Source organism: Notolepis coatsorum, assembly GCF_963971535.1.
Source record: "Notolepis coatsorum genome assembly, chromosome: 1".
NCBI classification, from domain to species: domain Eukaryota; kingdom Metazoa; phylum Chordata; class Actinopteri; order Aulopiformes; family Paralepididae; genus Notolepis; species Notolepis coatsorum.
In genome coordinates, this window is record NC_140165.1 from 122,053,475 (window position 1) to 122,068,687 (window position 15,213).

The window sequence follows — 15,213 nt, forward strand, 5'->3', positions numbered from 1 at the left end:
GTTCCGAGCTGAGGGTTTTTTCAACCTGTAACTTGTTCTTGTCAGAGACCAGCAGGGCTGAGTCGTCCGCGAACAAGAACAAGTTGCAGTCACAAGCTGACGACATGTCATTTGCATAAATTAGGAACAGTAGCGGTCCTAGTATGCTTCCCTGTGGAACACCACAGCTCACTGTGAGGGGGGGGGATAGAGTACCGTTTACCTCCACCATCTGTTCTCTCCCCTCAAGGTAGGATTGCATCCAGCTCACTGATAGACTATCAAAACCAATTGCTTTTAGCTTGTCAATCAGAATGGAGTGATTGACAGTGTTGAAGGCCTTTTGTAGGTCCAGCATGACCATGACCAGGTGACGACAGTTAATACAACAAGAATGAAACGACTCCAATTCATTACAATTAGAAAAGGTTATTGTCTACTTTTGGAAATGGGCCTTTGGTTTCACCATTTCAAGTCAAGAGTTGTATTTGTCACGGCATACAAGTATACAATGAAATGCGGGGGGTCTTGCCGGTTTCACCATGGTTGTATACGAGCTAAAAACAGTATTTTGATTCGGCTATATTGTGTTGCTGTTGACTATTAATCAATTTAGGCCTAAACAGAGCTTCAGCTAGTATTATATAAATCATAACAACACATGCAGTAGTTACATAAACCATAACAACACATGCAGTAGTTACATAAACCATAACACGTGCAGTAGTTATATAAATCATAACAAGTGCAGTAGTTACATAAACCATAACAACACATGCAGTAGTTACATAAACCATAACAACAAGTGCAGTAGTTACATAAACCATAACAACACGTGCAGTAGTTACATAAACCGTAACAACATGTACAGTAGTCAACAAGTAGGGATTATTGGCTCATTCTATTAAAAGTCGGAGGTTGGAAGTTCCCAGTTGGAAAATCTGAACTTGAAGAGAAACCATTAGATTATGTCAAATATATAGTTTGTGTCTGGTTTCTGAACATAATATATGCTTAGAAACTGTTATATTAGCCGACCACACTTGTATTGATAATAATATATTTTAATATTTTTTTTTAATATATTTTAATTATAAATGTTATTATAGTCCTCAATTTAGTCTTAAAGTCAGGAAGCGAAGCCTGATGGCTGTTTGTTTCTAGTTTCTAGTTTCTTTAATAGTTGTCATACAGAAGTACAGAATACTTTTATACAAAATGCTTCTTACTGTTACGCTCCAGAGACTGTGCAAGACAAGATAAGTATGAAATAAAATAGTATAGCATGTAAAATAGAAGTAAAAAAAAAAGGTCACAGTGTTCAGTATAGACATATGTACAATGTTCGATGCAGAATAGAAGTAACTGAGTTACCATACAATATACTATGCAATGTACTAATATACAATACTATATAGTGCAGAGCAGAAATGGGATGAGGTACAATTTAGGTACAATTTACAGTAAGGTGTACGAGTTGTAGTGCAAATCCTTTACCAATAAATATAAAGTGTAAAGTGTGTTTAGGTGATCTAAAGTGTGGAGAGTGGGTGCTGCAGTGTGTTGTTTGTTTAAGTGAGTGTGTGCGTGTGGGTGTGTGTGCTGTGTGCATTTGATGGTTGTTGCATAGTGTTTATTGTTCGTTGAGCAGCCTGATGGCCTGGGGATAGAAGCTTCTTCTGAGTCTTTCTGTGCTCGCCTTAAGACTCCGGTATCGCTTGCCTGACCGCAGCAGTTCAAAGTTGTAACTCCTTGCTCCTGTCATCTATTGTGTACCTCTTGTACTGTAACTGTCAATCACTCAGACTGGTCAAATGTTACAAGAGGTACACAATAGAAGGGATTACAATGGCCATCAGGTTTTGTTTCCTGCCAAAATATTAGCCAGTTTTAGGGTGTTTATTCTCTCAGCTGCAGAGTCACTTAATGGTGGAAAGTTATCTACTGTATCTTTATGTTAACTATTCATATTATTTTACTCCTCTCTCTAGACCCCCCACATCTCCCCGCCCGTGAAGAGGAGGTTCCCCCTGAGCAGCAGGAGAGGAGGACACTCAGTCGGATCCAGAAGGAGGCAGAGCCCCTACAGATTAAAGAGGAACAGGAGGAACTCTGGAGCAGTGAGGAGGGAGAGCAGCTTCAAGGTCTGGAGGAGGCTGATATCATAACGTTCTTATCCACTCCTGTCCCTGTGAAGAGTGAACATGATGAAGAGAAACCTCAGTCCTCATGGTTTAACCAAACCCAGACTGAGCCTCTAGCCAGCACCTCAACTGAACAGATGAAAACAGAACCTGATGGAGAGGACTGTGTAGTATCAGAACCAGCCAGTAACTTGGATCCATCTGGTGATTTAGAACCAACTAGAGGTGGCCAGCTCTTTTATCCAGACTGTTCTGGAACCCAGACTCATTACAGGGATGACTGGGAGGATACTGGGGAAGAACCCCAGTCGGGGTTAAACACACTGAGATCAAGTTTGTCTAACAGTAACACATTTAGGAGTTCTGTGGGATCGTCCCACGAGGTGAAATTATTAAACCAAGTTTTATCTGAAACCTGGAGCTGTAGAGTGTGTGGGAAATGTTTTCAGAGTAAGAATTCTCTAGTGTGCCATCTTAAAGCCCATCCCAGTGACTGTGGTTTGTGTGGGAAACATTTGGAACCCGCAGAGAGCATGAAACTTCACCTTCAGGCTCACAGGACATGTACCATTTGTGGCAAGACGTTCATTAAGGCTGAACGGCACATGAGAAGCCACACCGGGGAAAGGCCCTACAGTTGCACACTGTGTCACAAAAGATTTGGCCACAAACACCATCTGGATTCACACATGATCAGTCACACTGGGGAGAAGCCCTACAGTTGTACGGTGTGTCACAAAAGATTTGGTCTCAAACAAAACCTGAACACGCATATGAGAATTCATACGGGGGAAAAGCCCTTTAGTTGCACAGTATGTCACAAAAGATTTTGTCACAAACAAAGCCTGAATACACATATGCTAACTCATACTGGGGGAAATCCCTATTATTAGTTGCACACTGTTAACAACATTTTTGGCTACACAATCTGGACATTTGAGAAGTCATACAGTGACTCAGACACCTAACCTTTGGTCTGGTCATTTCCACTGTTAATGGATCTAGTATTGACAGTTACATGATACTAATATCTTGGCATTTGACTCGACTAAATGGATCTAATATTACGTTTCAGGATACAACTATCCAGGGACGTTGTGACTTTAAATCGGCAGGGGGTGCGGCCTTTCTGAGATTATAATAATTGTTTTCAGAACGCCATTAATTAACGTGATTTCTAATGTCCTTTTAAAATGAAAATTACGTGAGAGGGAGTGAGACGTACATTGTTCAGGACTGCTTTGAAATAGCATACTATGTGAATTCTATAATGTCTTTTTTTTTTTTTTATCAAAATGACAACGTGGCAGGGAGGCGAGTGAGAGGAACGTTCGTTGTTTAGAATGGCTTTGACATAAGTTATTTCTAATGACCCTTTAACTGGAAATGAGGCATGAGGCTTTGATTGATTGAAAACTTTATTAACAGGTTGCAGAATGGGTACAATACAGTACAGCTCAATACACAATTGTTAAGGGGATGCAGACCAGAGAGAGACTTTGGTCTTGTTTACATCAGGGTCCCCCATTTTCAATTCATCATAACATACATGACGTACATGACGTACAGATAGACAGTACTGCTACATCTAGACATTTAGGCAAACGAGAAGAACATAATAATTGTTTTTAGACTTTTCAAGCCTACATTAGCTACATTTTCAAAAACTGTATGCTAGGCTTAGGCTATTGTCAGCGATTGACTGAAGAGAAACACAGTCAACTCTTTGAGCAGGAGAAACTTATGTTACAGTATATAAAAATACCGTTTTGTGCAGTAACTGAATCTGCCACTAGGGGGTACTGCCACACCCCCTTCCAACGTCTCTGCAAATATCTTGGCATTTGACTCTACTAAGGATCCTATAAATACTTATTTCCTATTTATAATTTTTACATGTTTTGACTGTAGTATGTGCTTGACTTGCCGGACTTGTTTACAATTCTACCCTTTTCTTTGTTTATTTTATGCAACAACGTACCATAACAAATTCCTTTTTTTATGATGCACATATCTTGGCATTTGATTAGATTAAATGTATCTAATATTGAGAGTTTCATGTATTAGATTCAATGTACAATTACAGTACAGCGAAAAGAAGTTGGCATCTGACCAGAGTGCAAATGTAACAGTAAAGTGCAATAACAATATACAATGTAAAAGTGATTAAATGTGATACATAACAAGGTACTGGGTAATAAATGCTAAACTGATGTACCGTGTAATTATGTACAGTGATACAGGTATGAATAGAAGAAGTCTTTATTTGTCATGCAGATGAACACACATGCACTGATGAAATGTCTGCACTTTTCCCATCCTTCCCCCCCCCAAGGGACACGACAGCGTTAGCGATCTGTTCTGCATGTTTTTCCATTGGGTTTCTCTTATCCCCTGTGGGAGAACATGCAAACTCCACACAGAAAGGCCCGGGAGATCCCCCACCTGGGTACATGGCAACCTGGTTCCCAAAGCGGGAATCGAACCCAGGACCCTCTAGCCAATGAGGCGACAGTGTTAACCACTGCACCCCGTGCCGCCTTACTATTCTATACCATAGTAAGTCATACCGGCCAGTTTTATAACTATTAACCCTTTTACCACCAAACGGTTAACCCTTTCACTGAGACGATAGAGAAGGATAACCCTTTCACTACCACACTACAGATGGTTAACCCTTTCACTACCACACTACAGAAGGTTAACCTTTCACTACCACACTACAGAAGGTTCACCTTTCACTACCACTACAGAAGGTTAACCCTTTCACTACCACACTACAGAAGGTTCACCTTTCACTACCACACTACAGAAGGTTAACCCTTTCACTACCACACTACAGACTGTTAACCTTTCACTACCACACTACAGACTGTTAACCTTTCACTACCACACTACAGAAGGTTAACCCTTTCACTACCACACTACAGACGGTTAACCTTTCACTACAAGCAGTGTAAACAAATGTCAATATAATTTACTATCTAACTAACTGAAATATACATTATTCATTATTCACAGTATCACAGTATCCACATAAGGTGCAGTATGCATAAGGTAGTGTTATTGTCCTACTTGGGTTCCTATTAGTTCTAGGTCGATGTCTGGCAGCAGTCGCTGCCCACTGTTGTGGAGCCTGATGGCCACTGGTATGAAGGACTGTCCGAGGCGGTTAGTTGAGTGTCGGGGGGGTATGAGTATGTGGCTTCCTTGTCACCTTCACCTAATATGTTTTGATCTGGTCAGGTGCGCTGTCACCTAAAATGTTTTGATCTGATCAGGTGCGCTGTCACCTAATATGTTTTGATCTGGTCAGGTGCGCTGTCACCTAATATGATTTCATCTGGTCAGGTGCGCTGTCACCTAATATGTTTTCATCTGGTCAGGTCCGCTGTCACCTAATATGATTTCATCTGGTCAGGTGCGCTGTCACCTAATATGTTTTCATCTGGTCAGGTCCGCTGTCACTTAATGTTAATATGTTTTCATCTGTGTCCACTGACACACAGTGGGGGATGTTTTAAAAATATAATTTAATATAATATAATAATTTGTGCTTCACCTAAAAAAACTGCACAAGTGTGGTCAGCAGCCTCCACTGGCCTGAAGTTACCAGTAATGCGACAAGAGAAACTCACTCTTCGCACGTTTGGATCCTCTGTCCCTACAATGTCACAGTACAACACAGTGAAGGTCACCTTGAGGAATGTCTGGGACATCCAGCAACACATGGAGATAGAGGCTATAGAGACCCCACAGGTGTGCTCAACAGTGATGAAGGTGCCTGGTGACCAGGTTCAACATGAGCTCAAGAAAAAGGGGCTGAAACTGGCAGACTTCCCAGGAAATGAAAGTGATCCAGATCCAGAGCTCTCCATCCTGATAGGAGCAGACTATTATTGGCAAATAGTATCAGGCAAAGTGGAGAGGCTGACAGAGACTTTGGTTGCAGTGGAGAGCACCTTTGGATGGTCTGTGCAGGGGCCGGTGTCCATGTCAAGTGTAGCTGAGGCAGCATGCATGCTCATCCCCATTGATGAAGACACACTTGTCTCCAAGCAACTAAAGGCATTCTGGGAAATTGAGTCTCTGGGTATAACAGGCGAGAAAACACAGAACCCAGCAGAAGAAGAAGCTCAACAGATGTTCGAGAGAACAACAACCTTTAAAGATGGGCGATACCAAGTGGAGTTGCCATGGAAGGCAGAAAGAACAGAACTCCAAGACAACTACAGAATCGCTAAGAAAAGGTTTGATGGTCTGAAGAAAAGACTAAAGAAAGATGTTACCTTTTACAGCAGGTATCATGAAGTAGTGAAGGACTATTTACAGCAGAACATAGCAGAGGACGTGCCGAAGGATGATGCAAGGACAGACAGTGTGAAATACTACTTACCTCACCACGCAGTACTCCGAGAAGACAAGGTGACAACGAAACTGCGAGTAGTGTTTGATGCTTCATCTCATGAACATGGCCATCCATCCCTCAATGAATGCTTATTCACAGGACCCAACCTGAACCCAGACCTCCTCAACGTCCTGATTAAGTTCAGGCAACATGCGATCGCCTTCATGGCAGACATCAAGAAGGCCTTCCTGCAAATATCCCTCGCAGAAAGGGACAGAGATGCCGTGAGGTTCTTGTGGCTCACTGGCCCACCAAAGGGAGAAGAGGAGGAAGAGCCACGAGTGTTAAGGATGACCAGAGTGGTCTTTGGCGCTTCCCCAAGTCCATTCTTACTCGCTGCTACAATCAGGAAACACCTGAAACAGTATGAGACAGAACATCCATCCGTTGTAGAGACATTGAGAGAATCACTTTATGTCGATGATTTTATTGCAAGTTCACACAACATTGAAGAAGCTTACACTGTGACGACAACTGCTAAACAAATGCTGTTGACCGCAGGCATGGACCTCTGCAAGTGGATGACAAACTCTCCTGAATTTATGGAAAAATGGGAGAAGAGCAAAACTGCCCTCACGGTGGCGCCAGAGACACACGGAGCAGTACTGAAAGTGCTCGGCTTGGTATGGAGGCCAGAAACTGATGACTTCACATTTGACTTAAGGACACTGGTGAGCATTCTAAAACAGAAGGAGAACACAAAGAGAAGTGTCCTGCAATCGTCTGCACGCATTTATGACCCCATTGGGTCCTTGACTCCTATCACAGTCCGAGTCAAGTGCATGTTTCAAGAAATGTGGGAGAGAGGACTCTCCTGGGATGAGGAGCTACCACCTGATCTGACTCGAGAATGGCAACAGTGGTGTTCGGAGCTCCCCCAGCTACACCAGCTCGCTATCCCAAGATGGTACAGAATAGACCTGCAGACAGAGAACAGCCACCTCCTGAAACTACATGTGTTCTGTGACGCCAGTGAAAGGGCTTACAGTGCTGTGGCCTACCTGCAGAACGAAAACCGAGATGGAGAACTTAGAACAAGCTTAGTGGCATCCAAGTCCAGGGTAGCCCATCTCAAGAAAATGACAAAGAAAAAACCCTGACTAACCTTACTGTCATGCACTTGTCCTAATAAACTAACCTACACTGTAACACGCAACACTTGATGAACATTGTTACTCAGCTGATAGAGTTGTACCCTTCTTGCTGTCTTGTCGTACAGAACTTGTAAGTCGCTTTGGATAAAAGCGTCAGCTAAATGACTAAATGTAGGGGTGCTCCAGTAGCACACCATGTTACCGCGCTCGCGCGGGACTCCGTGCTGCGTCACGGATCTGGTTGACTCCGAGTTCGATTCCCGGACCCGCCGTCATTTGCCGAATGTCTCCCCCTGCTCTCTCTCCCGTTTCACCCTGCAACTGTCGGTCATGCTTGACCAGGAAAGCGATAAACGCTAAAAAATAAAGTAAAAAAAAAAAAAAATACTAAATGTAAATGTAAATGACACTGCCTGGAGCTCATGGGAGCTGTGATTGGGGCAAGACTAGCCAGCCACTTGATGAAGACTTTGAAAATGGAACACAAACAGATCACAATGTGGACAGACTATGATTACGCTGCACTGGATTTGCAGCTCCGCTCACAAGTGGAAACAGTTTGTCTCAAACAGAGTGACAGAGATCCAGTCCTTGACCAACCCAGAGTCATGGTCACACATAAAAGGGAAGGTAAATCCAGCTGACCTCCCTACCAGAGGACAGACTGTGGAAAACCTGATACAGAACAAGCTATGGTGGTACGGACCTGAAGTTCTGACAACACCTGATCAGTCAGAGGAGACTGATGAGGGCCAGGTTCCAGAAGAAGTTCACACAGAACTCAAGTGCCATCACCAGGTCACAGTACAGCTTACTGCAAATGACGCAGATCTCTCTGAACCAGTATTGGAGCTGGCAAGATATAGCAAACTGAGAAGGGTCTTAAGAGTGACTGCCTGGATCAAGAGATTCATAACCAATGCTCAAAGGAAGACAAAGACACAAGGAGAGCTGACTGCTGACTAGCTCTTTGAGGCAGAAAGGTACTGGATCAAGACAATACAACAACAAAGTTTCAGTCAGGAGATCAAATTACTGAAAACAGGAAAGAATCTGATGAATCTGAATCTGATGAATCTGATGAATGAAAATAAAGGAACTCCAACCATTCCTGGATGAATATGAACTGCTCAGCGTGGGAGGAAGACTGCAACAGTCCAACTTCACCTTCCGAGAGCAGCACCCGTGGATTCTGCCCGGAAAACAAAGATACTCAGAAATGCTGATGCTGATGTCATGAAAAGATAATGCATTCAGGAGTGAGGGACACCTTAGTACAACTAAGAGAGATACTGGATCCTGCATGCTAGACAGCTAGTCAAGCGTGTTTTAGCAAGATGCACTGTCTGCAAGAGATTCAAGGCAAAGGCTGGACGTCAGATCACTGCACCTTTACCAAGAGACAGAATAACTGAATCCCCACCCTTCGAAGTCACAGGTGTGCAAATGGATCGGTGACGAAGTCATACATTGCACTGTTCACCTGTGCTGTGACCAGGGCGGTACACCTGGAACTGGTCTCAGATCAGTCGACAGAAATTCCTGTTAGCTCTGAAAAGATTCATTGCCAGAAGAGGAATATGTAAAGTTATCTACTCGGACAACGCAAGAACATTCAAGAGAGCTGAGCAGGACTTGAAGGAGCTGTGGAAGGCCATCAAAGACCCACAGCTGTTAGAGTTCTTCTCAGAAAAGGGCATCACCTGGAAGTTCATAGTCGAGCGAGCTGCATGGTGGGGCGGATTCTGGGAGAGGCTCGTCAGATCCGTAAAAACATGCCTAAGGAAGGTGCTTGGAAGAGCTTCACTCAACTTTGAAGAGATGTGCACAGTCCTAACGGAGGTTGAGGCTATCCTGAACTCTAGGCCTCTGACCTTTGTGCACAATGAAGTGGATGAACCACAGCCGTTGACCCCAGCCCACTTCCTGGTGGGTAAAAGACTCACGTCTCTGCCGCCCAAGACATTCCCAGTTGACGCACAACGCTCAAATCCTAAGTGTAAAGAGATCAACCGAAGATGGAAGTACAGGCAGAGACTCGCAACCAGCTTCTGGAATAGCTGGCGTAAGGATTACTTGCTGGATCTGAAATCAGCACATCGCTGTGACACGCCGTCACCCACCCCTCTGAAAGAGGGTGACATTGTACTCATCGGAGAAGATAACACTCTCAGACAAACCTGGAAGCTGGGAAGAATCAAGGAACTGTTCCCAGGTCGAGATGGACTTGTGAGGTCATGCACAGTTCGCACTACCTCAGGAACTTTGTTGAGGAGACCTATTCAGTTATTATATTGTTTAGAGGTCTAGGATGAAACTAGCATCCCACTTCTGACACCACAACAAGCTGTGCAAATGCCGTAAATCAAACAGTCAGTGCCAGTGTGACCACGACAAGTGTCGTAACCAGGACGCCATTGCGTCTCCCATGGTGCTCAAGGAAGTCGGTAACATGGGACACATTGCGGACTAGGGCTGTCTTAAATACTTTGAAGCTTCGTTCGATGGCACGAGCTTCGAACATTAAAAAATATTTTTTTTTGCCTCCAAAATCTTGCGCCTCCATTCCAATGAAACGAAAGTAAGCGGCGCCTTCCCGCCTCCATTCCAATGAAACGAAAGTAAGCGGCGCCTTCCCGCCTCCATTCCAATGAAACGAAAGTAAGCGGTGCCTCGACTCCACCTCTCTACAACAAGCATGTGGAGATTATCTGTGTTGAAAACAACAAGGACATGTGCAGCAGACATGTCGACGAAGAAGTCATCAGACGTGTGGTTACACTTTAAAATATGCAAAGACAATACCCAAAAAGCAGAGTGCCAGATATGCCAGAAGAAAATGGCATATCACAACTCTACAACAACTTTGTCAAATCACCTAAAAAACGTAAGTATCGTTGTACACGACGGCGACGCCACACAACATTAATAAGGCTATGCCTATGCTGCTATGACTAATGTGTTGGCTAATTTAATTGTAATCATCTGCTTTTGTAGGTGCATTGTCTGATATAATTATAAATTAAATATAATATAATTGTTTGCTTGATAGACGAAGGTTGCAACATAATTATGTAATGTCATGTCGTTGGCTGTGAGAGCAGCCCCACTGCACCCAGACAGCGCAGCCGAGTGAAACCTTGTTGGCTGCGTCACAGTCACGAAAGGGGCTACTTAATGAATCCAATCCACTTTATTTATAGAGCACATTTAAAAACAACAAAGTTTACCAAAGTGCTGTACAAGTCCCACAACATAAGATAAAAAAATCTAAAATAATAATTAATCCATTTTTTTTTCTCAAAGCTTCGAATTAAAATCGAAGCTCGGCCCCGAAGCTTCGATTGCCAAAAAAAGCTTCAAAGGTCAGCCCTATTGCGGACCTAAAATATTCAGAGAAGCCCATCGTCCCGGAGGAAGAGGAGGAGTTGGAGGAGGAGGATGAAGAAAAAAGCAGACAGCTTGTTGAAGAAGAAACTAATCCTCTCCAGTTGTCTTAACAGTTTCTTCTCTGCCATTGTGGAATAACCTTTTAAAGGGACCATGGCTAGGTTAGGTCTTAACATTGTTTGTACCTGAAATAAATGTATGTACTGTAGCTGTTGATTAAGATACTACTCAGTAAACTCATTAAAAAGAAATGTATATAATTATCTTCTCTAATACTAATCACCATGAATCAGTTTTATCATACTTGGCGCAGAGGAGGATGAGTGTTTTATGACTTATTGACTCGGGGGGGGGGGGGGGGGGGGCACATTTTAACAATGGATTTTTGTAAAATTGCAACCGTTTCTTTTTTGAAAAATGTATACAAATAAATAAAGTTAGGGCGGCTAGGTGGTGTAGTGGGCAAGGCACTCGCCACCAGTGTGGAGACGCTAGGATTCGCGTGTTCGAATCCAGCTCTCCACATTGTTTTCAGTTTAGCTGGTCGTCCGCAGTAATACACATTGGCCGTATTACGGGGAGGGAAACTGAAGGGTGGGGATCGGGCGTTGTGAACAAGCGACTCCTACAAGTCGGTTGGTGCGCCTGCGCAGTAGAATCAGGAAGTGTCGGAGGCAGCGTGAGCCTCCCACGCGTTACTCCTCGACACAGAGATCGAGCTGCGCAGGTGAAAAGATGCGACTGCTGTTACCTCAAGTACTGGAGGGGACTTGTGCTATGTATGACTTAGTCCACATTGCAGCCGGCTTGTGGGAGGCAAGAAACAGCGTTCGTGACAGGGGAGGGTTGAATTGGATGATATGAAATTGGGATGGGAGAAAATATAGAAAAATGGGAGAAAAAGTGGATAAAAAAAAAAAAAATAAATAAAGTTAAGTAGTGATGTTTAAAAAAAAAAATGTAACTAAATGTAGGATAACTACTTTCCAAAATAATAGATTGTCCAATACGTCGGATTCCAATAGGCTGTACTTTATATAGAACCTTCAGCGCACGTTACATTACAGTTGAGTTCTCATCAGTTTCATTCACAAAACGCTCCCTGCCGTCGGCAACTCAATCACCCTAAAAGGACGCAGCTGGTAGCAGGTGCAAGGCATCCTGGGACTTGTATTTCTACTAACGTGGCGACTAATGTAAATAATAGTATCTCTGACTAGAATAAACAAACACTCTTCCACTTCCACTTCTTTCAAAAGGTAAACAATAATCGATATTAACATATATGAAATATAACTCATAATCATTAACCTGGCCTATTAAGTTACAACACCTATTGCTAAGTTTGCGGCTTAGTGAGGCAGCCTCAGCACACAAGCACACACGCGTACTGTATACGTTCCAGCAAAGTAGGCTTCTATTATTCTAATGACTTGTTTTATTAGGTATTATAGTAGTAATAGTCCTACTGTAGAACATGACATATTAGCTTGACATCTCATTTAGTAATGTCAATACTGAACGACTGCACGATTGGCTCTTGACAATGAGATGTCATGCTAATATCACTTCGATATGACAGACATCCGTGGAATTAAATAATTATAATGGTAATAAATACGACAATTATTAACAATTATGTTTTACATTTATAGTCATGACTCAACAAACCATGTCCGAAAATAAAATAAATAAGAACTAAACCGATCGCCGCGGATATAGCTAGTGGAATAGACCACTAACTCATTCCCCGCCAACAGCGAGTTTACTCGTTATTGGGCGCCAATCGTTGAACGCCAACAACGAGTATACTCGTTATTTGATTGTTTTTCCTTTTATTCGATATTTTTATTCATTATTCATCCAGGCACCTTGTGTTACCATAGGGAATGAGTCGCCAAAGTGCAATACCGGCCGCATACAGCTAGACGGCGTTATCGAGCACCCTTTGTAACCTTGTATCTTGGAACGGCCAAATGTCTCCGGTTTCACTCTTCCTTGTCGGGCGAGGGGAGCGGTTCTCCCGGTTCCATTGAAGCGCGTCAAATATCCCCGATCCATATGTTGTGGTGGATTATGCCGTGGACCAAATGGACATTGGATGTACCCAGGGATGCAGTCGTAATATCAGAACTGCCTGGACGCCACGTGCACGCGCATACATATTCCCTCGCGATCGCACAGAACAGATGATTATTATGCATAAATAGGAAACATGTTTGTATAGGAAATTACTAGTTTTAGTTTCGTTTTTGTAAATATTGCCTTGAAATAGAGAAGCTGAAAAAGGTAGCAGGATGTAGCCTTCAATATATAAAGAAATTATATTGTCAACAGATATGGTTGAAAAACAAACAATGTTTTAAATGTAATTGTATACAATATTGTAGTTACAATTTATTTAATTGAATTAACTTAAACTAGAAAAGTAAATACAAACTAAATTAACAATGTAACTTACAGTTTATAGAAGGACAGTTTCCTTCTGAAGCACAACTTAATGCCTCATCCTTCCAGTCGGGACCATTTGTCACAAAGAGCTCCACAGATCAGGCAAACCCCCACAGGGCTTGTATTTTGATTTTGCACTTCTCTTTCTTTGTTATGTTAGTATTGGTATCCTATTATTATGCAAAGTTTAGGTGATAGATAAGTGCCGGGTAGTGTAGTTGAAGACACCTGACGACCTGCGCTATTGTTATAAGACGGTGGGTACTTAGCGCACAACGAATTAGTGGAGCGCATGTTTGTGTGCGCGCGCGTACACATCCGTGCGCGAGTGCGCATACTAATGCTCAGAAAACTGCTAGGACGGCGTGGTACCCCGTGGGACCACCACTGCATCACTGGATGTACCAGATGGCAATCAAACAATTGGAATAATATTTTTGGAATACTCCCGATCACAGGTAAGGACGATCTGATGTACATTTTTGCTTGATCCTGCAATGCTTTTATACCAATCGGGCTGATAAGCGTTTTGTGTTCAATATGAATGCCGTTATATATATTCAGAAACGACCCCCCCCCCTTTCATGCATTCATGATGGAAAATAATACCTATGATATAGATTTGATTTCGGAATAATAGCGTGCGGGCGGGGTTTAAATACTCAGACGAGGCAGGCCTTTACAACGATGTACCATGCCACTAACCCCGCCCGTTCAGGTGTAACGCTCGGTAATGTGGTACGGACCTCCACGAGCAGTATTTGGAATGGCGATCAGATAATTGGATTATTTCTTTTGCATTACATCAGATACCAGGTAAGGACTCTATATATAAAATCTTGCGTTGATCTGATATTTCTTTCTACCGCGATCGCGGCTGTCTGTGTGCCGTTGGGTGCAGGAGGGGACTGGGGAGCCTCGCGCTACAAGGCCCTTTTCATTCTTGCACGAGGAAGGATAATAACGATGATCTAGCGTTGATTTCAGGATGATTAGATAATCAGGCGAAAAATGACAACGTGTTTAGTGTATTCCACTAAAGGGCTATTATCACGTCTTTTCCTGGGATTACTAAGAATCACCAAAACTATATTCATATTCAAAACGGTATAAAACGGAAATGTACGGATGAAAAAACTATCCGTTTTGTACATGTTGACTGGAAGCAACTCACTGATAATCAATGGGTGTATTAGACCCATAGCTATAATATAAGATATCTTTTTTTAAGCACTCGCAAATCTCGCAGTCCCCCCATTGATTAAAGCAGAGGCGTTCTAGCGCCCTCTCGCGCATTAAGCGATAGCGCAGAATGAGTTAAGGAATGTCTCATCATTTATTATTCAACCTCTTGAGGACCTAGTAACAAAGTGCAATGCCAAGCAGGACTATTTTGCCTAGAGGTCACAAGGTCAAAAAAATCATGTCACATCACTCCCATTCTGGTATCCCTGCACTGGCTCCCGGTACACTATAGAATTCACTTCAAAGTCCTCACTTTCACTTTCAGAGCACTCCACGGTCAGGCCCCTATCTACATCACTGAACTCATCCATCCCTACACCAACACCCGCTCACTCAGATCTGCCGATCAGCACCCCCTGGTGGTCCCCAGGTCCAGGCTGAAAACAAGGGGTGATCGAGCCTTCGAGGTGACGGCACCAAGGCTCTGGAACACTCTCCCCCTGGACCTGCGAACTGCCCCCTCTGAAAACTCTTTTAAAAAACAACTAAAAACACATTTGTT